Source organism: Aedes aegypti, chromosome 2 (genome assembly GCF_002204515.2).
Source record: "Aedes aegypti strain LVP_AGWG chromosome 2, AaegL5.0 Primary Assembly, whole genome shotgun sequence".
Classification (NCBI taxonomy): domain Eukaryota; kingdom Metazoa; phylum Arthropoda; class Insecta; order Diptera; family Culicidae; genus Aedes; species Aedes aegypti.
Genome location: NC_035108.1, coordinates 112,156,750 through 112,181,747, shown reverse-complemented (window position 1 = coordinate 112,181,747; position 24,998 = coordinate 112,156,750). Strand labels below are relative to the sequence as shown.

The following is a 24,998-nucleotide window of genomic DNA, read 5'->3' as shown; positions in this document are numbered from 1 at the left end:
TTTATTACGAGATCCTGGCGATTACTATCTAGCTATAGCAGTTATTTGAGTGAATCCTGGGGATTCCTTACGGGATGCTATGTTCTTGTAGTGGGATTCTGAGATTTTTTAAAGTGTATTCTAGTGGATACTGAGTGAAATCTGGGTATCGGTCATTAGAGGTTTCTTGCAGGTTTCTGAAAATAAAATCTAGCGATTCCAAGTAAACAGGTAAGATTTCAATTTCTAGTGGAATACTGTGGATTTTTAGTAGTATTTTTAGTATTTTTGTTGAAATTTTGAGAATCCTGAATAGGTTTCCAGAGGAGTCTGAGCATTACTAGCAGTATTCTAGAAAGTCCTGGAGAATATCCATTGGAGATTTGAGAGCTTTCAGCAACATCGCATCGGAATCGGTTGAAATAGTAAAAAGCTTATTTGTGTATTGTAGGAAATAAAAGGCACAGTTAGGCTTCATTAGGGCCCCACGCGGATTAAGGGCCGTATGTTGAGCACCACTTTTCTATACCATTTTTTAATTATTTCTCTTTGAATTCAACATAACATCCATATTACTATGGAAATCCTATTGAAGGCTTGATCAATATTCTGTGAATTTTTGTGTAGATCAATTGATTTAAGGCACAAGAGAAAATTGCACAAAAGTCAGAACTGAACAACAAATTGATGAAAATACAGTCAACCCTCCCTTACTCGATATTGAAGGGACCATCGAGTTAGGGATGTATCGAGTTACAGAACACAAAACCAGTGCAACTGCGTTCCAAGGGACCATCGAGGTAGCCATGAAAACCAACTTTTACTATGGTTCTCTATCTCGATATCGAGATACGGAATATCGAGTAAGGGAGAGTTAACTGTAAAAGCACAAAGCCTTTTTAATTGGCAAATAAAAAAACTGTGTGTTTTTAATTTTTTTCGATTTGTCTATTTAAAAAGAAAAAACTGCTTTTTCAGTTTTGACTTTTGCACCATTTTTACTTGGGCCTTAAGTTGTTTATGTGCTCCCTTTTTGACTGCTGTCAATCATTCGATATGAAATACTTTACTGTGCTAGAAACATAATTTTGAAAAACCATTTTCAATCAACCGCTAGGATTAAGCTAAGCTGATTTATGTAGGGGTGATCGGGGCAATATGGGCCGCCTAAGGAAAACGTCGTGGAATGCATAGAAAAACAGCAAAAATTATGGTTTAAATGCAAGTGAATTGTACTATAAAATGTTATCTTCCATGTTACGTCGATAATTATTGTTAACATCAACTTGAAAATTATTTTAGGAACTTATTGGAAAACCATGTTTTTCTATGTGGTCACCAACCATATGGGGCATTATGAGCCACCCTACGGGGCATTATGAGCCTCCTCATTCAATCGAATGATTTTATTTAAAACAGTATACAGAAGAGTTAGTGGTGAAGAGTACATTATTGGAAAGGTAATTTTATTAGCTTTGCTTGAAATTATAGATTCTAGCCAGGTCCGTCCCACTCGGACTCAGATTTGGTACCACTTCTAGTACTGCATTTGGTCCCTCGGTAGTGCAAAAGGTACCCAAGTTTGACAGATCGCAGTACACTTTGCACGGCATTCTAGATTACCTTATGAGCCATAAAATTTTGGGCAACTGCAAGGGACATGGAGGTCTTTAATGTGTCTTTGTTCTAGCGGCTTATTTTTTAATGATACATGATACATAGTAAACACACCATGTTATACTAGTACTAAATTGCGATACAGTGGGATTCCGTTTTTGGCAACAAAGTCGAAATTTTCAGTTGCCAAAAACGGAACCGTGCCAAAATCGGAACCCATATTTTAAATTTTATTTTTCAACTATTGGTTTCAACAACATCAGTAGAATGTCTTTACATGATCCTTATGGAATCATATAGCATTAAGACTTCGAAACGGTTCACTTCGAAGCACTTTTCCGTAGGGTTGTACTGTGCTATAGATCTATTGCCAAGTAATGTTAATTGTGACAAACGTTTAAAATACTTTTTACGCCTAAAAATCCTCAATGATTTTTTGGAAGCTTCATGCATACTATTTGTATGAGTGGGCCTCGTAAAATCAATGATCGCATTAGTGATCTTTATTCAAGAACTCGACATTTTCTTTAAAACGTATTTGTAAAACAAAAGCGCTGAGTATTGCAAAACGGCATATCTTTTTTTAATTTGATGAACATTTTTAACTTTTAGACTTTAGGAAAACGCTAAGGCTCTGAAGCATCTTGCTGGGAATCCGTAGGATCTCACCTAGAATTCTCAAGATCCCGCTAAGGATTTCAAAACCAGTTTAACTTTTAAACTTTAAACAGGAAATTTTACAAAATTCAGTAAGTTTAGAATTACTCCTTTAATTTATGTTTCTGATAAAGTAATTCATTTCATAATGAATGATCAAAAGGGCAAACATAAACATGAGGTGATCCATAAATGCGGCTTGTAGTTTTGTAGATTATCATATTTACTTGAAATGAGTTATAATTGAGCTCGATATTTGTTATACATTTACCTTATGATATCAACAGAAATTTACAGGATCCCACTATGTAACCTAAAGAGCCGGATAGGAATCTTCAGATGCTTGTAAGAAATCTACAGGAAAATTCTAGGGCTCTGAAGCATCTTGCTAGGAATCCGTAGGATCTCGCCTAGAATTCTCAGGATCTCGCTAAAGATTTTGCTAGAAATTAGCATCTCTGGGTTCCGCTAGAAATACTAAAAATATTTCTAGAAATACACATTATCTCGCAAGAAAATTACAGGGCACCCTAGCAATCTTGAGTTTATTAGGAATCATCAGATTTGGACATAATTATACATTCTCAGCACTCCGCCAGAAATCTTCAGTGTCCGCTAGGAATCTGTAGATATCCTCAAGAATTGCGTTAAAATTTCTGAAAAGTCCCCCAAGAACCGAGAATCCCCAACGGATTTTCATAGTCCCAGCTTAAAAGGAACATTTTGATTATGTTCAGACCCGTATTCTTGATTAGGAATCTTGTATAGAATTCTGAATCGTCTCTTAACAAATCTAACGTCTTACAGAACCTCTAACGAAAGTAGCTATAAATAGTTGACGCAGAAAGATCACTTTGCATGCCAATACTACAGACAAAAAGTTAAAGTACTGTCAATCGTTTTTATCGTTTATGTTTATAATAAAAACAATGAGCCCAAAAGTTGAGACAATATTTATGATTGTAACTTTGTGTGAGTCATAGAATTTTTGTTCCTCTTATATCGGTGCTTGTGCTCAAACAAGCTGTTCCAAATATAGAAAAATGTTTTTTAATGTATCACCTACTGGCAGACTCAAGTGGGCTGATCACTCAGCAAAAAAAAGAGTTTGGTATCTAGTTGAGGTACTAGTTGCAATTATTGGACTCATGAAACGTTGCGAATGTATGACCAATGACCATCCCAAAGTAAATAAGCGCGTACGGTAGCCATTAGTGGTTGGTGAGATTTCGGGGAATATCGACGAAAATGGAGCTCTGCAATGTAATCGGTGTTGAGTTGACCTGTTATTCAAATGACTACATCAACAGACACGAAAATATTTACAAAAAAAAATACAAATTTTAATGGTATTCAAAAATGTTGCCAAAAACGGAGGGTGCCAAAAATGGAGCATGCCAAAAACGGGCATGCCAAAAACTGAATCCCACTGTACTTGGATCAACATATTTTCTAGCAAAGTGTTCCACTTGTAATGGTGCATAAAGATGATTATGCAGTAAAAACATAATCTGGTATATTTAGGCAATGCATTTTTATGTTCAAAACATCGTTTGTTTTGTTTAAATCTAGGTGGCTCATTTTGCCCCGCCCCTTATCTTGAAAATAATATATTGCTTTTCAATAATTTAGATTACGAACAAATCTAATTTCGCTCACGGATTGTTTATTATGATCAGAACTTTCAATGGATTGGTAAAATTTACCAGAGTTTTAAATATAATTGTCCTATAGGTTTAATTAAAAATTGCCAAAATTATAAGCTTTTCATGACAAAGGACAAATTTGTACATTTTTGTAAATATCTTGAGTGTTTAAACGAATATTCTTAGGGTTTTTATTGTGGTGGCTATTTGAAGCATCCTTTAGCAGATCATAATGATACTAGACATTGAAACACTGTTTTTGAGGTCAAAACCGGAGTGGCTCATATTGCCCCGTATGTTCATATTGCCCCTATAAGGTTCATTAAAAAAATCATTCAGTTTTGTACCGTTTTTTGTAATTACAAACAATTGAGAACTGACCTGATCTGACTGTATGTAAAATCTAGAATATGAGTTGTCATAAAATGCAAAAGATAAAATATCACTTCCGATATGTCACGCACAATATTTGAAAACTTCAGTTTTCCACAACACTGATTGGCAACCCTGCTCGATAAGAAGGAAAAAGAGGCTGGAAAATGTTCCACCACCTGTTCAACGTCGTCCTTCCTACCACATGTATAAATTCTATATACCACCAGCCATATAACAGATTTCCCAGGAAAAATCCATGACGGGTGATTTTTTTAACATCTTGCACAATATCGCAGGCCCAATGACACACTCCGAATACAAGTAATCAATTTTTACGACCATTTACTAAATTTTTTCCCCCAAAGAAAACCCCATTACAGCTAAGCACTTACCTTATTTTCAAATTTGTCACGTTCTCAGTAGGCTTTTCCTTTCAGCTGGAATTCACGCACACGCACACCTACACACACACTAACACTGTAGCACCCCTCTTATCGAGAAGGGGCGACGCGACGTCGGTGGGTGACTGATATCAATCAACGAGCAAAACAACAACAACACAGGCAGATGTCGCTCTCTGGATTCACGTTTCCAATCACAGGTAGCTAGCTATGCGATAACAAGCTTCAAAAGCCAAATCGAATCGAAGCAAACCAAGCGTCGTCGTCGTCGTCGGACGGGTTTTTCACCTTTTCCTTGTGGGCTTCTTCTCTTTCACCTTTCACTCACTGCTGCTGGGATGCACTTTCTGCCCCCTCGTTGCGTCGCACTCACACCACCAAAAACCCGCTCGCCACAAAACCGACTGTTGAAAACCACTTTTTTTCGGAATTTTTCTTTCTCCTCTTTTGCCCGATGTTCTTCACTTTCTCACTCTTTTATCAAGATTTTTGTTGCCGCTACCGAGATGAGCAAAACTTTTATCAAACTGGTTTCGCCGCGCTCGCTCCTTGAGGGGGCTTTTTCTTCGATCGATCCAATCGATTCGTGTTTCTTTTCGGATGTTGTCGAAAAAACTAAAACCGAAACCTAAAATGCAAGCGAAAAAATCAATTTAATTTATCACCGTGCGACAATTTCTCCACCTGTGAAGATTTTGGCTAGAATAGAGAGACACGATTCACGAGAAAAGCAATCCGTTTTTCACTGGGAGGTGAGAGTCGACTGTTTCTGCTAATGCTAATGGGAAGAATCAAAAGAGAGAGACGTCGACGTCGGTCAGTGATCGCGCTTTGATGCTCCGGCATCCGAATGGGGGGTGGTGAAGGGGAGAGAATCAAATTTCCACCACACGCACAAGGAGAGAGAGAATAGGTGAGGAAAAGCGGTCGCACACTCACGCAGCATTAAGGACCGTGGTGTACCAGTGATGGGACAGCTGAGATTTAGGTACTGATCTAAAAGACACCAACCAGCATTTTGCATTGCTTAGAGAAGGGCTGCCCAACGTACGGCCCGCGAATTGCATCCGGCCCACGACCTAGGTTTGTGGGTTCGGCGGGGTAATTGGATCTTCTCATATTTGGCCCGCTGACTATTCTACCAACTGAAGTTAGAAGATACCTAACTGTTTAATTTTAAATTTCAGTTCAAGCTTGTAACTTAGCTCGATAGTCGTTGGAATTATTTTTTTCTAATCTTCTTAACCCTCTAATACCCAACCCCGCCTTTAGAAGAGGTACACTTTGGAATTTTGTATATTTTTTCGTAGCTCGGAAATTAAAATGGTTTCATTTCTGGCTTACACCTTAGCTCAAGGAAAGTTTTTTATGACTTTTGAAAATGTTTTGTATTTTTGAATTTTTTTTTTTGAAAAATTGTTATATAACCTACAAATGCCTGCAGTTCATTCAACGTGTAATATAAAAAATCGTACCTTTTATATTTTTTGACGATCAACCTATCACAGAAGAAGACCTTGGTGGTATTAAAATGATGTCAAATCTGTTTTTCCGTTAGTTACACGGAAAATAAAATATGCTTCGGAAAAAAAAAATTAAAAATGAAATATTTTTAAAAGTTTCGTAAAAACTTAAATTTTTATTATTGCCAAAAATCAATAACCAAGACTGGCTTCAAGAAAAAATGAAAAAGCGTAGGGATGTTCAAAAATGAGAATTATAAAAATCAAAAACCAAAATTCATAAATTCACGAATAAAAATAAATCTTTGCCCAAAACGTGTTTAGAACGATTTAAGATAACAAAAAAAATGATATTTAGATCGAAAATGAAAATTTGGGTATTATAAGCGGTTTCTTCACCACCGCTTAGGCCTTAAACCTGGTTTAATCGTATGGGTAAACGTGGTTTACGGCTTAAGCGAAGGTGAAGAAATCGGCCCTTAGAGGGTTAAATACTTAAGTTTGAACTATTCAAACTTTTAATTTTGAATTCAAAAAACTTCTAGATAATTTCGAGTGTAATGGGTAAAATGAAATCCTATGAACCTCAATCATTGTGAAAAAAAAGTTTACAAGATTTACCTTGTTGGGATTACAACATTGTTTTACCATGCCCTAGTAACCGAATAGCACTTTATTATCCGTATCCTTGCTCATATAGGGCTATTATTGAGCTGAGAAGTCCAAAATGGCGGAAAATCGGACTCCATAAATTATGCCTGAACAAAAGTAATTGCCAAAAGGCTAAATTTTTAAACATAATTCACTGAATCATATGATACATTGAATACATCTCTTCGTATTTTATCCAAAATCCATTTCGTAAAACAAGATTTCGTACATATAACGCTATTTTCCTTCATTGTACGATTTTTTTTGTACTTGACAGAATTTCGCGATTCAGTGACTTTATGAAATAATCGTAAAATGCACAATATATAATTCGTAGATATGTGATTTCGTATTTTTTGTGTTTGTCTTTCACCTACGTTTCTCGCAATGGATGGAAATTCTCGAATACTTTTTGCAACAACTGTATTTCAGAAGAGTAAACAAACTTAGATTCAACTCTGAACCAATTCCACTTTTTGGTACAACATTGATATTTCGGAATCACGACGTAACCACGAATTAAAACAAAATACTATTTGAGACAATCTTACACTGCACAGTGGTGCAGAAAGCAGATACACTCTAAAGATGCATCGATGTAAAGAGCTTTGCAATAAAAACTGTCTTCTACAAAGTTGTTTATATTAGTTAGGCCATTTGTTTGGTGTTATTCAAAATGGTTCTAATTTCCATAGAAATGAAGTGGCCGCTTCATTAAAGTTGTAGGATTCTTTTTAACATTTAAATTACCCGATTCATAGCTTTTTATTACAATTTTAGGTTATACATGGAAAACTCCAGCGTTTTCCAGTCTAATAACTCATCAAAGTAGTCTATACACTCCCAAAAAGCATCAGTATTCTAACAAATTAAGCTTACCGACTTCGGGGAGAGTAATTTATGCATAATTGTTGGCAGAGTTATAAAAAAAGACCACTTATCACAAAATCTTTGACGACATTCTCAAGAAGTTGTGGACACGACTTCCACGGATAACATGGTCAAAATTCTCACAGAATCTTCAATAGGATTCTTTAGATTTCTAGCCAGAATTTTTATCGAATTGAATGTGTAATTTCCAAAAATCCTGCGCAAGGTTACATTCTAACTTTAGGTAAGATTTTATAAGAGAATTATGAGCAGGTTTCATTTGAAATCCTGGACAGCATTTTCAAACATTTCAAGATAGGATTTTGAAATTAATATTGTGTGAGATTCTGAGGGAATCTTAGGCACAATTCTTGTAAAATCCTGGACAGAATTCTCACTTAATTTTGACCAAGATTTTTGCATATGCCTGATCAGGATTTTCACACGGACAGAACCCTGAGTATGATTTTTATAAAATCCTGGGCATTGTTCTCACAGTATCTAAAACTGGGATAAATTGTAATAAATAGGATTTTGAAACGGACTTTTCTCAAATCCAGCAGGATGTTGTGTTTTTCGATGTTTTCTAAAGAAACTTGCTTCATTTACTGACTTTTGTCAGATTTCATACGAATGTATTTAAAAGCATGGCCTGTCAAACGAAATCGTTTTTCCAGTCCGGTTAAAAGAGGTTGGCAGGTCTGGTTTAGAGTTTAGACAAAGACCTTTATAGCCGCGATCTAAGCCATGCTGAAGGCTCTTCTGGGCCAACACAGCATATGTGTTGTTTTCACACATTCTGAAAAATCAATTTTGTTTTGATTTCTGACGAATTTTATTAAACCTGAGATGCTTAGTATTGCGGAGCTTCTTGATGGGTCATACACTTTGCAAAAAAGAGAAGAAAATCATACCAGGAAAAGGTTTTTTTGCATGTGTTAAAATTACACACCCAATCCAGAAGAGCTCGACTTTATGTGAATTGTACTCAATTTTGTGTAACTCAATCTTGTGTACTTGAAAAGACTGAGTAAGTCTGGGAAGTATTCTACAGGAACGCATACACAATGTTTAAAATAACTTCCAAACTGAAACCATGGAGATTTTTTATGATTTTTTAAATAAATTGATAACAAAATAACTGTTTATATGACCAGAAATAGAGCGATATTCAAAACTGAAAAGCCAATATATGACTCTTTTTCAGTGGTAGTAAAAACGAAATCCTGAAGCAAAGAAAGCACAATGGAAGATGAACTAAACACAAAAAGTTATATATTCATAATACGCTTGATTTCTAATCACTACTTTTTCGATCCAATTTCCTAATTGCAAGTAATTTACGTTTTTCATTATATTCCATACGTTTTGACAGTTCACCGACTACCATTCTTCCATGCGCTTGTGTTTGAAATTTGAGAAATTTGAGAATCCAGCATAGCGCGATCAGTGAAAGGAATACACACATCAGTGTCGCCGCTAGGCGGCCAGCACAGATAAACTGAATGTTCGAAGGGTTGTTGTCTGTACTTTTTGCCACTGGCGCCAACTGTTAGCGATTAAGATCAAAATAAACAGTCGTTACCCTATTGATTCGAAGGAACTATTGGATTCAATATCAATACCCAAAATCTCGGTTAGCATTTCAGTTAAATACATACTCTTATTCTTGCTCTTATTCCATTATTTTTGCAGTTTTTATTTATTGTTTTCATGCATATATACTTTTTATCAGTCATATTTAGTTGACATTGAAAACGAGGATAAGTACATACTATGTTTAATGAATTGATTGTCAAACTCTCAAGAATTTATCAAATGTTTTCACTTTGAATCGAGATTAACACAGTCGTGAAAAAATTTGGGTTCACCTCCTCAAAAACCCACAAAAGTTTTTGTTCATATCTCTGTGATTACACGTTTCATTGAAACTCTATAGCGCATTCGAGAGAAAATGAGTTAATCTTACATCTTAGGTATTTTGACCAATTTTTTTTAAATTTTGTTGACCAAATCAAGCGTTTGCTAGAATAAGGGCGTAAGTATCATAATCGATTTCTCTTCGATTCTGTTTTCAGTGAATACCCGTGGCAGCCCTTGCACACGCTTGAGCTGTCATACACTTGAAAAGTTCGGTTGGTTTCTCTTCAAGTTTCAATAGACTAATAGAGCATGCCTGACTAATATTTTTGGATCATGAATTTCCTTTGAATAAATCTAGTAGGCTCTCAAACACGTCATGTAAGAACAAAATTCGCAATTCTGTGACAATCCAATGAAGGATTCTGTAAAAATTATTCTTAGGGTTCGGTCAGAATCCCACTAAAAACACGTTTTTCAAATCTGCTATAATCATGGCCTAGGTAAAATTCGCTGATAATCATGGCTAGGATGCTGTGAAATTTTACCAAACATTCTGCCCAAGTTTTCCGTGAAATTTTTGTGAGAATCATGTGTTTAATATCATGAGCTTTTAATCTGCTTAATATTTGTTGTAATCTTTCTCGTGTATGAAATTCATGCTCAACAGTTTGCGTGACCGAGAATCCACCTTATAATTCAAAGAGAATTATAGTGAAAAAAATGTAAACGGCTCGTACACATAAATTCAGTATGATTTCATATTTGAACAACAACAGATTTACGATCCTAAGTTCAAAGTGCTCCAGCAAGTGATCCATAATATGGACCAGTAACAATTGTTTTTCCACAATTATGGATCACTTCTAAACACAGTAGATTTCCGTCAATTTCAAAATTGTACTTGACATTGTCAAGCAACAGCACCACCGACATCAAAAATTGTTTGCCACACACTTTTCATCCGTTTTTGCTGATTGTCCTCCAACGGAAGATGAGTTTGACGCTGCTATATCTGCTGTTCCATTGAACATCGTCGACCTGAATTTATTTTGGGTTACTCTTGAGATGATAACCACTGCAACTAAAAAGCTAAAAACTCGTTTAGTCCTGGACCCGACAAAATTCCTGCCATTGTCTACGTACAATGCTGCGATGCCATTGCCCAGCCTCTGTGCCGAATTTTCATCAAGTCGTTTGATCAGCCAATTTTTCCTGGAATTTGAAAACAATTTTTTATGTTTCCAGTACACAAGAAAGGTGATCGTCACGACGTCAAGAATTATGGAGGAATTACGAGCTTGTCTGCAGGGTCCAAACTGTTCGAGATTATTGTTGGAAATTTCCTGATTAATCAAACGATGAACTACATTACAACTGATCAGCACTTTTTATTTGGTAATGAGCTATCAAATACGTTTACTAACCAGTCGGGTGTGCCACAGGGAAGTAATATAGGTCCTTTATTGTTCCCTCTGTACATCAACGAAACTGCGTTGCTGCTCGGACCTGATTGCAAGTTCATATTTGCCGATGATGCAAAAATCTACGCCTCATTTCGAACAATTGAGGACTGCCATCACTTGCAAGCACTCTTGAATCGATTTGTAAATTTTTCTCTAAGAAATCGATTGACGATAAGCATCACAAAATGCACTCTCCTTACATATAATTGAACGCCTTTGACTACAAAATCGATGGTTTAGTACTGAATAGAGTAGATCAAGTATGTGACCTTGATGTTCAGTTGGATACTAAGCTGACATTCATACCTCACATGATGGAATTCGTTGCCAAGGCAAATCGTCAGCTTGGGTTTATTTCTAAAATTGCGCAAAACTTCATGAATCCTTACTGTCTTAAGTCCTTATATTGTGTCCTTATTAGTCCGATCTTAGAGACTGCCTTGGTTGTTTGGAATCCTCACCAACTCACTTGGAGGTTGAGAACTGAGAGGGTTCAGAAACGGTTCATACGGCTTGCGCTAAGAAGTTTACCATGACGTGATCCTGATGTCAATTGCTCAATCTAGCCTCACAATTTGATCCATAATGTAAAAAGTGATCCATAATGCGGTTTTCAGCAACTAATAGATTTTTTTTATTTCTTATGCGACCCTGAGTAAATATTTCACACCAAACAGTTTACTAACTGAAGTTCTAATTCAAAATGGGACAATTCGTAGTCTCCATATTGTCAAATATTTCCATATTGTCAATTTTGAATGGTAAGGTTTGATACTAATTAATCCATTACTGTGGGGTTACGGTTTAAGTGCCGTAACCCCACAGTAATGGATTAATTAGTATCAAACCTTAGCATTCAAAATTGACAATATGGAAAACAAAAAAAGGAGACTACGAATCGTCCCATTTTGAATTAAAACTACAGATTCGATGTTAAATTTGGAAAACTTCACGCTGACTGTGCTGGAGACTATCAAGACCGAAAATCAAACTCATCGTACCGTATCGTAACATTTTAAGGAAAGTGTTTTCTGTATGGTGTTTAAAATTAGAGAAAATGCTTTTATAAATAGCTAAAACGATATTAAATATATGATTGACATGTGCTGATACACTCCGTTTTGAAAAACTTTCATGTGGAATGGTAATTCGCACTACATTGACCATTTATAGAAAACTTCTATGTATTTAAGTTCATCCTCGAATATCGTTTCAGCGTAGTTCAACTGAGGAGACTAAAGAACTTCACAAAACTTTGACAACAAAACCCCTCCATAAAGGGGAAGATTTATGCTCTCCCTAGTTCTAGTGGTAACAATCAACTGGCACTCGAAAAGAACGTTTGGAACGTTTATCCCTGACTTGACTCCAGATGGTAAACAAGATGGTCTATGTTGGTTTCTGAGAAAATACTATGCAATTCTCATACAATACTAGGCAAAATTCCAACGAGCTGATAGCCAAGAGAGACTCGCAGATTTTTTGGGACAATTCTCACAGAATTCAGGTAGAGATTATGTTAAAATTTTAAATTCAAAATTTGAGCTGATTATTAAAAAAAATCAACTCAAAAGAAGTTGATGACCTTTTTTCTTCAAAAGTCTAAATCCAGTTCAAAAGTAATCTAAAACTAGATTGTTTGATTTTTCAAGTTCGAATCAAATTGATAAGCCGATCTTAATTGGTTCAAAACTGGGTAACATAGATACATGGAAGTCAATTGGCTTGGCAACTTACATAAATTTGTACTAGTCTACAATTTGAAAGTTTGCTACAGAAAGAGAAAATTGTGCAATTCGAAATGGTCGATTTCGTCTTTGGTAAAACATTCAATATTTGGTGAACCGTTCATCAAGTTATTTCAATACTTAAGGTTTTATAAGCGTTTTCTAATCTTTTCCATTGTTTGTGTCATTTGGTAAACTTTTATCTACATGTGACATGGACATAATCTTACATGAAGCTATTTCAAATACCAGTGCCTTATTTTTATCTCTTGAAAAAAGTCCCCAAGATCATTACGCCATCAATTATTCAGAAAGATTCATCCAGCCCAGCTGTCCAAACAATGATTCACCACGGTATCCAAAAATACTGTTCCACACTAACACTGGTCCGGCGCTTTTCCTCGCTGCTCTTCGCCAATCGATATTCTTTCTGTTGGCCCAAACTTTTCCGTACTCGGACGGGGGAGTTTTTCCAATCGTTCCACCGACAAGGATCCTTGTCGATTTCACTCGCTCTCGCCTTCTATCTGTAGGTCTCTTCGCATCCGCGCACACCGGTATGTGTGTCTGATAACACTCGTTCGCTTGTTTGTTACTCTCTTCTGCTTCTGGGATGCCGAATTTTGCCATCCAAATAAAATTCTCACTCTCCGGAGTTTCTATCGGCGGTCTACTTACAGTATTGGACAATTCATTTTTCGATTTTCCATCCAAAATGACTAGCTTTTGTAGGATAGATAAAATGTTCACGGCACGTCAGACATAACTTTAATTTCAATATATTTTGTGAGTATTTTTTCCGAAACAGATTTGTAGATTTAAACTAGATGAACAAGTTTGCTGAAGACAGTTCTTGTGTAGAGCTTTCATATTTTCAGACTTCACTTTTGTTGAATCGTGATCGGAAAAAATGCTCAAAAAATATGTTGAAATTCAAGTTGACGAGCTGTGAAAATTTCATTCAAATCTGTCTATAGACATTTTTACAGCTTGTCAGACTAAACTTGAATTATTTGAACTTGAATCTCAGTTACTGAGATCTAGCCTATCAAAGTTGATCATTTTGTATGGAAAATCGAAAAAGCTACACATGTATTGTCCAATACTGTATCTGGCTCACGGACGAAAATCTATACAGTGAAAATGTCACCGCTAGCTGAGGCTACCAGATGACAGACCCTAAACATATAGATGTGATTGAATAACTATACTGCCCCGGGGCTAGACTCGGTCACGATAACTTTCGGTACATTGATACAACACTTTTCACCTCACAACTGAAAACGATTCACGTTCAGATATGAAAAAATCACCGGGTTCATCCACCGATTCGACACTCGTACAAAACAAACAATTTTTCAATCAATACCGAAAAATCGGATTATCACTTATAATATTCAGACTCAGTTATCGCCTACTATAATTCACACACTTCCTTTGGTACACTGTGCAAGATGCATTGAGAAAAGGTGCAAAAGTGAACCTTAATTAGCTCGTTTCTCCGGGTTCACATCGTTGCACCGATTTGGATGCAATTTTTCCACTCTTCAATTCCCAAAAATCGACGACGGTTGCGTAGATAATAAATAACTCGCGATGTGTTCGATGGGTCGGGTATGTCCCTTATTAACCACCCTTACAAAATGCACTCACTCGCACTCGTCACTCTGATGGGTCTGGACCGCGGGCGACGGACAACGACGGTACTATTATTTATTACTGCGATGATGATTATGAGGGTGATTGAGAATAATGTGAAACTGGTGAAACGAGGGTAGAAAAAAAGGTACAGTGTGTTGTGTTGGTCACACACAAAACGACGGCGGGGACGTACGTTGTAAACACGACCTACGGCTTTCACGTCACTTCTAACAGTGAAGCTGTTCTGCTGCTCGCTCGACTGCCGCTCTGGCTGGCTTGGCTGGCCAGAGAAGTCGCGGATGATAATCTCAGGCCGCGCGAGGCGAGCTGATTGTGCAACCACTACCACCGCAAAGCGATACACATTCAAATTATGGGTTTGCGGCTCAAAAACAGCATTATGGAACGTTCTTGAACTGAATGCTAATAATGAAACCAAATCAATTGACACATGTTTACTTCAAACAAATCTTATGCTTGATTTAAAATCGTATTAGCAAACATTCCAAAATAACTATCCGAACTGGTCAGCAAACGGTACCAGTACGGTTGTTCACGGTCATGTCGGTGCGAAGACGATACATTCACACATTTCGATCCGCTCTCGTGCAACAAAAATTATGTGCGATGATACTCATCGCACACAAACACGAACCCACTCCGGGGCCGACAAAAGGCGAATCAAAAATCATTCATCAAACGCATCGTCTCGCCATCACGACGATGTCCAAGAAGAGAGTCACGTGAGAAGAGCTCTGTGTAGTAAGGTCAGCTGCGCTTTCTCACGATCGCCAGCACGCACACAGGCACAATAGTTGGATATGCAACGGCACCCACACTACTGCATGTACGGTCATTTAACAACACATACACCCACTATCATAGGCCTCACATATTGACGGGATGCACTTCTACTGACGTTTTCCTTATCAGGGGATGCATTGCTGGCCCGGCTGGAAGTGTATTACGGCACGACTAGTTACTACAACATTACGTCGCGCAACAGATAGCACATGTGGTGTGTTACAATGCAACATACTGTAATGCCCGTGACACAAATGCTGGGGAAATTGGGGAAAAATGGAGCATGAAAACAAAATTTATTATTTTTATTGGTTTGTCAATCCAATTTTTTACGAGCGCTAATGGCCGCCACAAAGAAGCTCGCTCTCTGGTAGGGACTAGGCGATCTGACATTTGACTTGGGTCGTTTGAGAGCAAATCGATAGAATTGATCAAAAACTGATCGATTAGCTGTCAAACGACCCAACCCAAATGTTATATCATTTGATCCCTACCAGAAAGCGAGCCTGATTGTGGCGGCCATTGACGCTTGTAAAAAGCTGGATACATTTTAGCCAGCATTTTCACCTTAAATGTTATAGCCGTAACCAAGGGGTCCATTAGCAATCGTCTTCCGGTAAAAGTTTTTGTAATAAATACAATAGTAAAGGATGTGCTTCATTTACAACGAGGCTTGCCTATCGGACTCAAAATGTTACGCCAAAAAGCTGATTTTCGATATTTTTTGTTTTTTTATTAGTTGTTCATACTTCCCAAAGATCTTATATGCGTAACATCATTTTTTCGCGGATATTCAAGATATGTAATCATATTTACGTGTCAAAGAAGCCTCAATCCCTTGAAAATGAATTGGGGCGCATTATACCAATTTACCCTACGTCACATGTTTGCTCCAAAAAACCAAAATGTTTAAAATGTGGTGGAGTACATTCTCCATCTGAATGTAAAAAACAATCTGATAGTTGCATTTATGTGGCAAAAAGCATGATTTTTTGAAAGAATGTTCAGTTTACATAGCCCATCAGAAGCAATTCAATTTAAGAATTAAAAATAAAAATAAATTATCCTATTCGGAAGCTATCAAAACTTCTGATGTGTTTTCTACAAAAAATATGTTTGAACCTGGGAGGGAGGCACCGATACTACACACGAAATATAGAACAATGTTTGTTTGAACTGCAAGATAACTCCAGCTTGCCAACAACAATCAAGGCAGGCTTGGGGAAAATCGCTAGTTTTCTTTTGTTGTGTACTTTCGATTTTTCCTGACAAACATGGAAAAAGGGCCACAGTTTTCTATGCACTAAATATTCATTTTTATTGGAAAAAGTAAAACGATGCGTTTTTCAATGCTTTATATTCAATCCGATTGAAAGGTGCTCACGTGACATTACTTGCATTGTGTGCATGAATTGATTTTCATTCGATTTTTGTCACTTTTGATGAAATGCGAAAATGTGTTTTAATCAGTTACGCGCTTTTTCCATGTTAGTCCAATGTTTGAGATCTGGGCTCACAGTGACTGTTCGTGACAGCGGAATCCCGGCTCACTATGACGTACAGAAATTTTGTATTGGTTTCTCCCTCCCAGGTTTGAACCGTTTGAACCGTTATCTCAAAATAATGACGTTTCAAATTTGAATGAGGGACTTAATAATTTTGTGTATAAACCATCTATTAAAAGAAAAAGAATAAATAAATCAAATAACCATAACCATAATTTGAATCCACAACCTTCTACTTCTTATGATCACATTTTTTCTCCAATCAAAGGTTCAAACTCAACTCAAAATATTCCTGGTTTTCAGAAAACTACTTCTGGTTTTTCTGAAAATCATAACGATGACTTTAACAAGCTCAATAATAAATCTCATATTAATAAACATGATGGTATTTATTGAATATTTTGGAAGATGTTGTGGATTTTTTGGGATTCAATGATTTTTGGAAAAACATTATCAAAAAATGTTTACCGTTTTTAGCGAAAATTTTTGAAAAAATGAATTAATTTGGACCTCTTATTAGTTCCTTGTTTTGTTCCTAATGGCTCCATTCATTTTTACAATGGAGTTGTCGTAGCATCATTCCAAAAATTGATAGACTTAAAGCTTTAGTAGCTAATTTTGATATTGACATATTTTGTTTAAATGAAACATGGTTGATACTAAGTTTTTTTTCGAATTCCTTCTTTCAATATAATTCGAAAAGATCGTAACATGGCTTATGAGGGTGTTATGATCAGGATTCATGAAAATATTGAATTTATTTTTTTTTATGTTGCTAGCTGTACAGTGAATACTGGCCGAAGCTCTAAACTAGACTTTAGATAGGAAAGTTGACGTAATCCTTCTGAAGCAGTTCACCAGACGTACACGGAAAGATGGCTTCCAAGAAGACACTGATGCGATCTGTCTCAGAAAGTTACGGTAGGAGGTGGGAAACTTTCTTTTCACACTATCACTTCACTTGATAATAGATTACTTCATAACACTATTCACTGGTATTGATATCACCGTCTTAATTATCAACATAATTTCATGGTAACTAACAGCGTCACCATTATCTATACCAATTTTATTATTAACATCACATCACTACTGGTTCATCAAGTTTATAATAACTTCTTATTAAAAAATAGTTACAGTGATTAAATCATATCAACACTCAATATCATTATCTTCATTAAAATTCTTTGTTGCTTATATCACTAATATTCACAATATCACCAACTATCATCACTCTAATAATCACCATTTTTGTAGCTTACTACCTTTTATATCTTGCAAATAAAGAATAAAATAATATGTTAATCAGTCCACAGTCCGGGAAGTCTCTCTTCTGCACCTACGGCAGCCAGTATTTATAGCTCAGAAATCCCGTAGGTACGAACAATTAAAAGGTACCAGAGTCATAAGGAATAATCAAGTCATCACTTGAAATAGGTAGACATGGCAGTCCTTTCCCCTTTAGAAACTTTCTAAAAACTCTTCACTATTTTTTTTAGTAACATGATCAAAACCAGCAACGGAATTATTCATATATCTTCTTAAGGTGATTCCGCCGAGGGGCTGAAGGCCGCAATAATAATGAGAACAATGTTTCGCAACAATGAAGCGCACAGCAATCACAAGTACAGATCATACTAATCACTTACACTGGGCTGCTTGTTTTCACTAAACGAGAAAAATCCAACCTCGGCGAATAAACTGTTTTTAATTTTTACCGCACCGATAATATGTCATTGTTAGGATATGTTATAAAAAGAAATTTGTGCTTGACGTTGTTTGAAATCAGGGTGTCTACCCGTTTATCAAAATGAAATTCCCTGATATTTCCAGTTATTTTCCAGGTTCTTTCAAATAATTCCAGGTGCAAGAAATACTCTTATTTTATATGGCTTAAACAAACTAATGACAAATTTTAAAGTGTTTATAATTTAATAGCTATTTACTCTACTCTTTACATTTTTTAAAGCAATCTGGAGCTATTACAATATCCAATATTTCAATAATAAGGTGCTAAATATATCTAAGCTTAAATATTATTCAGTTGAATTGTATTTGATCATGATGATGTTTTCTATTTCGTTTGTAAATTCTCTGTTCGTCATTGTGAACTGCGTTGTCGTGCGAAAAAAGGATTATTCATTAATTTCCATAGGTTATTTGAACACCTGATATTAATTCTTTTTTTATTAGTGACAATATTTTAACATAAAAATTCCGTTTACCGATGTTTCGAGAGTTCTTAATTGAATAATTGTTACGAAATTTTACATCAATAATTGTTTAATACCAGATTGTTTTTGCAAAATTGGATTTTTTTATATCAAATATTTTCCAATAATTTAAAAATGGTTACAGTAATCAGTAGCAAAGAGTTTGATTCCTCATAGAATCAGATCAGACATTTTTCTGAGAATTTTTCTAAAATTATTTCCAATTTTTCGTGACATTACGACAAATAAAACATTTTGTATAACTGTATGCAATTTCAATGATTTTCTCAAGCAATTTCATCAAAAATTATTTTAGGTATTCGCCCAAACATTCAGATACAACTTCAAAGATTTCTTTAAGTTAGATAGATGGACAGAATTCCTCCAAGATTATTTTTTTATATTTAAAAATACAATCTGGGTTTTTCCAAAGAATACCACAAAAATTACCTCATAGTTAGCCATAGAGATTCTATCAGGAGTTTCTTCATATATTATTTCAGATATTCTTCAATAAAGCCCTTAGTCTCCCAAGATTTTTCTTGAACATCCCTCCAAGACTCCCGTTTAAAAACTGTTGGAATATTCAATCAGAAACTTTTCCAGATGCCAATAGGAATTTCTCAGGATTTCTTACAAAAATGTTCTTCAGAATTTCTTTAAGATTTTAGCTAGGATTTTTGTTAACGTCACCTTCAGGAATTACTTCAGAGGTTGCTCATAAGATTTCTTTGGGAATTCCTCCAGTAATTCTAACAGATTCCTCAAGGAAGTTTTCAAAAAAAATTTCAAGCATTCATCCAGGAGTTTTTCTACAATGAATGAAAGAATTTTTCCACAAAACTATGGAATTGAAAATTGAAAAAACTCATGACGTATTCCTAAAGCAAATGGTAAACTTGTGTATGTTATTGTGTCAATCTTGATGAATGAGGATTTCTAGAAGAACTCACTCTTGATGAAATTTTAGAAGATTTTCTAGATTTTTGCTAAGATAATAAAAAAAAAACAAATCAATTGAATTTCTTGATAACATATTGCAGAATTTTGTGAAGGAACTTCTTGAAAAACATCAGGCGAAATACCTTAAATATTGTGTAGGAATGATCGATGGATTTCTTGGCATAATTGCTGTAGTATCTGGTGTGGTACATTTAATTACCTTTTGGAGATTCCAACAGATTTGTTGACTAATATTTGAGAGAACTGCAGTTATCCTGTTTTCCAAGAAAATTTGTAGAGAAACTCAATAATTTACTCGGATAACACCTTGTAGAATTTTTGAAGTAATTCTTTACAGTAACCGTGAATGAAATAGCATAGCAATTCTTGTCGGGTTCCTTAAAAATATCCTTAAACGAATTTTATCAAAAACTCTGGAGTTGACCTTGGCGGGTTTTCTTGGAAGAAAATATGTGGAAATCTTTGGAAGATCTTTTAGAGCAACAACTAGAGAAAACTAGAGAGAGTGAAATAGGAAGTCCTAAGCTAGTCTTTGAAAAATTGTTCAATTAACCCATGAGAAAATTACTGGAGGTAGTAATGTTGAAGTGCTCAAGTGAAAAATACTGAAAGTAGTAGTGCTGAAGCAAATTCTGGAGAAATACTTTAAGCATCCTTTGAAAAATTGCTAGAAGAATTTATAGAGGAATCTATTGAAGAATTTCTGAAGAGAACCCTGTACTAGTACCTGAAAGTATTCCAGATGAAATCTCTGAAAAAAAACACTAGGACAATTCATGAAGATTTTTTCGAGAAATATGAGATGAAATTTTGCACTTCAAGCAAAATAAGGAAGAAAGGGACTTTAGAGACCCTTTCGAATAAAATAAAGACTGCAGAGACCTTTCATCACAAATAAAGACTTGCATTAATATAGAGAACAAGTTTCCAAAAACAAACCTGCTACCAATCCTACAAATGAGAATCCTTTACTGATTAAATATAAATATATTGAAAAACAAATCATGTTTTGGTAAGTCGATAAAATTTTATTATCAAAAAGATCCTCACTGAACAGTTGAAATAAATAGTGGTTTGAAAGCGGCGCAGCCGAATTTTTTTCAATTCCAGATAACTTTCCAGCAAATAGTAGTTTGCTCTGGGTTTTGATGCCAAAATTCTTTGTCGCGAACATAATCTATCATAAATTGCAGATTCAAAATAATTTCCCTGATTGTGATCGCAATTCCCTGAGAATTCCAGGTTTTTTCCAGGTTGAATGAAATTCCCTGATAATTCCAGGTTTTCCAGGTTTTTTCAGGTAGTAGACACCCTGGAAATCTCTAACCGACACTATCAGATTATTAAAATTGTAATAATCTCTGATAATTTTGTTCCTTTGTAGACGTGGATACGGTAATGAAATAGGATATGTACTTACCTTTTCAGTGTTGGGGGTGTTAGTGATTAGTTCCTGCTCACTTTAATCCTAGTTTTCTCATGAGTTACTATTCCTAATTGCGGTTACGGGCACCTATAAATAGAGATAGCGATTAGTCACAAGTTTTTTAGTCTGATGGCATTCGTTTGACCAGCACAAAACTTCTTTCATAACACATATGATCCATGCTTCAATTTTATCACCTTTATGAAAAACTTAATCCTGAGATGACGCTACCTGACGAGAAGAGAGTGATATAATTAATAAATCTAGAAAGATTGGCGAACTAGGCGAAACTGCAAAATGTACACAATTTAAGAAAATATAGCGTTGAAATTGTAGCTTGATTGTCTATTCACTGCACTTGAACTTTTCCCCTATCGATAATTTAACTATTCGAAAAACGCAAATTTGTAGAAGACGAAACTTCACCTCATGCAAAACCACACACTTTATTGATTACGCCTGTGTTTTTGTTTATCAATAGTGATGGGCGCATCTGAAATCGACATCAAAACACGGCGAGAGTAAACGGCGATACTGCAAACAAAAAATAAACAAGGCGTACATGGCGGGCTTAATTGAAACCAGAATGTAGAGTGCCTGTAAACAAGAGTGACGTCATGTTCCAGTTTTGACAGGTATCCTGCTTAATTGGAACGCGGATTTGTATGGAAATGACAATTTGCCGCTGTTCCAATTGGGTCCTAAAATGTTTAGTGAAATCTTGTTTTTATTTAATGACACGAAAGAGCATGTTACTGCAACTATTTTAGCATTTTTTCCCGCTCAAATAACGGCTACATCATATTTAAACTTTAATTTAAAAATTGGGTTCATAAATGAACCTTGACACTTTTGATCATGTTTGACGTTCGCTTAATCGACAAAAACACCACAGGGCTTTTAGTTTTAACACTGGGGTTGTTCCTATCTGACATTTCGTAAGGAACACGGAAAGCAAAATACATCCTAAATTTGAGTTTAAGCCAAGGAGTGTGTCAAAATCTAAAAAAAATATTGTTTGGACTTAAACAAAAGAAAAACATTTAAAAATTGAGTAAACATGTGTTTTTAGCCTAAACATAAGCGTTTGGCACTAAAATTGGGACAGGCCTTTAGGACCCTAATAGGGTGACGCCACTCTTATCCAGATCCACTCTGCCCGAATGTAAACACGGCGCAAAAGTAATAGGCGACACTGAAAATAATATCGATTACAGGCTCATAACATTGGGCGATACTGGCATTCTCGAGTACGTTTTAGGCGAAACCTTTAAAGATTTTTTGAGTACAAAATAGCTAGGGGAATTGTAGGAGATGTGTGTGGTATTGATGAGGATTTTAAAACAAGGTTTATGAAACATGTTTTAAAGTGAAAAGGTTAAAGTTTGAGTATATTTTCTCCAATTGGGATTTAAAATTGCACATGAGAATTTCATTGATTATTTTCTCATTGTTATTGTTTTGTCAGATAGGCCCTTATCGCGAATTCCTCTAGAAATATTATTAGTATAAGAAACGGATTTAATCAGATTCTGTTGTTTCCTTGTACGGCCATGCGTGTTCCTGTTCAGCACAATTTCTTCAATGTTAGAAGGTTTTGATGCACATTAAAACAAATGAAATAATGCTCCGGATGAGTGCCTGGAAGTATAAATGAAATACGTATAGAAAAAAACAAACAATAGACGCTTCATCATAGGCCACGTAAAGTATCGGTTCACGGCGATGTTAATCAATAGTGTTCATTAGAAAACACTTTTGATTATTATTACCAATGGCACTACTAGTGTGTATCTTTCTCTTCAGAGTAAAGATACTGTTCCCGCGGGTACGATCCGCTAGGGAATAATTATACAAAAGAGATGTGTTCGAACTCACGGTTTATTTCTAATGATTTGGTATATTACAGGGTGTTGTATTTATAGTCCTCTATCCCTGTAAAGTAATTTCATGAGAAAGTATTGTTATCTCAGAGATAAAAATTTTATTTATTTTGTTGTTGTTTTTTTTTTCATATTGCAACAAATTGTTGAATATTCTAAATAATATTTAACAAATACACTTATTTCAACAACGGTGTACCTAATACATATACACACTAGGATAAATACTTGACATTCCATGCGCAACATTTTAGGCTTGTTGGTTCAGTTTCTTCTCCATGCTTTCGGTGCCCCAAATAATCTTCAAAATCAGGAGCTTTATCCATAATATTTGAGTTTGTGATATAAATAGAGTGAGCAACATATAAAGTGAAAGCGTTCGAGATAATGAAGCCATCGGTGATTCCGAAATTGATTCATCAGAATCGTCGTTTTCGATGTTAATAGATTTGATGCTAGAAATCGAGCCCACCATCTTGTTGAGGGGGTATGCTACGGCCGGAATAATAGAACCATCATGCGTGGGTCAGCCGTAAAGTCATCATTATCACTGGAGCCACATGGAGCAGAGAATAACATCCATCGGTAAACGATAGAAGCTGACATGTTCTTTTCAATTGCTCCTCCGGCAACTTTCGTAGTCCACACGCATAGTCACATAAAAATGGAATAGATCCACGCACTTCTCGCAAACTCGCAATTAGCCGATTTCACAATGAGAAAGTCATGCGAGCTACAACGCATTCATGCTCTCCAGAGAAGGATCAGAGAGCGAAATTTAATAAACAGGAAATTTAAAGTGACGTTTGAGGGACTAATACGACAAACCCAATTCTTCACAAGAAGCATATTTCAAGATTTGCTTGGAAATAAAAAGGGGTTCGATTCGCAGCACCCAGGCATTTACTACAAAGCTACTGGTAGTTAGCTTCAGAGGTTGCTACACATGCTTTGCGATTGCGGAATTGAATGGAATAATTTACTTTTGATTAAAAATCTTGGGAATACGATATGAGTTTTGATATTTCGGAAGGTATTTTGAGTTTTGCTTAGGAATTCTGAGGTTACGAAAACATTCACCCCGTCAATTCTGATCTGGTAAGATTACCGGCAGTAGCAATTTGTAATATCCATGTGAATTCTGGCATTACGATAATTATGTTATTTTTTAGGAATTTTAGGATGTCGGTAGGAATTCAGATATTTATAATGTAATTCTGAATTTTACGTGTAAATTCTGACATCTCAGATTCTCAGATTTCCTTTGGAATTCTGGAATTCCTGTAGAAACTTTGGGATTCCGATAGGGATGTCGGATTTTTTATGATAATTCTGAAAGTTTGAATATCATTCTAGGAATATTGCGGAAATATTAGAAATCTGGTAAAAACTCTAGAATTGGGGTGGGAATGGGATTCCGGATATTAATCTCTTGGAATTCTGTGGGTATCGTTGAGACGGTATTTCTGTAAGAATATCTGAGATTGCCTATTTGTAATTCTGAAAATCAATCTTTGTAATTATTTTAAAAACCTTTAAGATTCAGTTGATCTCCAGTTCCGTTGGAATTTCAAAGCAAAGCTTTAATATGAACCTTTTGAATGTCGGTAAATATTTTATAGATTTCAATGGGATTTTTTGTGAAATCGATAAGAAATTTAATAATTTCAAAGCCTGGTATTTTAAGGGAGATCCTCATTGAATTCTAACGACTACCGAAAAAGTTGAAATTTAGCGTGACATAATTTGTGTACCATCCCTAGTTGCCATTTTCGCATTCGTATATCGTGTGGCAGGTACGATGTAGTGATCCTTTATAAGAGAGATACGCGGAAGCTGACATTTCTGTCA

The 24,998-nt window shown here is 35.7% G+C and overlaps 1 protein-coding gene across 5 annotated transcripts in view; it reads right to left on the bottom strand.

Moving 5' to 3' along the window:
- The window catches only part of LOC5579480 (cAMP-dependent protein kinase type II regulatory subunit), a 351,461-nt gene extending 336,810 nt beyond the window's left edge, over positions 1-14,651 (bottom strand). For 2 of the 5 annotated variants that reach the window (XM_021841993.1, XM_021841990.1), the window contains exons 1-2: positions 14,547-14,651; positions 4,667-5,303 (exon numbers count right to left, since the gene is read on the bottom strand). The gene's annotated coding sequence lies outside the window, so the exon portion shown is untranslated. Of the gene's footprint in view, positions 1-4,666; positions 5,304-14,130 lie in introns of all 5 variants that reach the window. The other 3 variants (XM_021841992.1, XM_021841989.1, XM_021841994.1) reach the window with 2 other exon arrangements.
- Between the last annotated feature and the right edge of the window lie 10,347 nt (positions 14,652-24,998).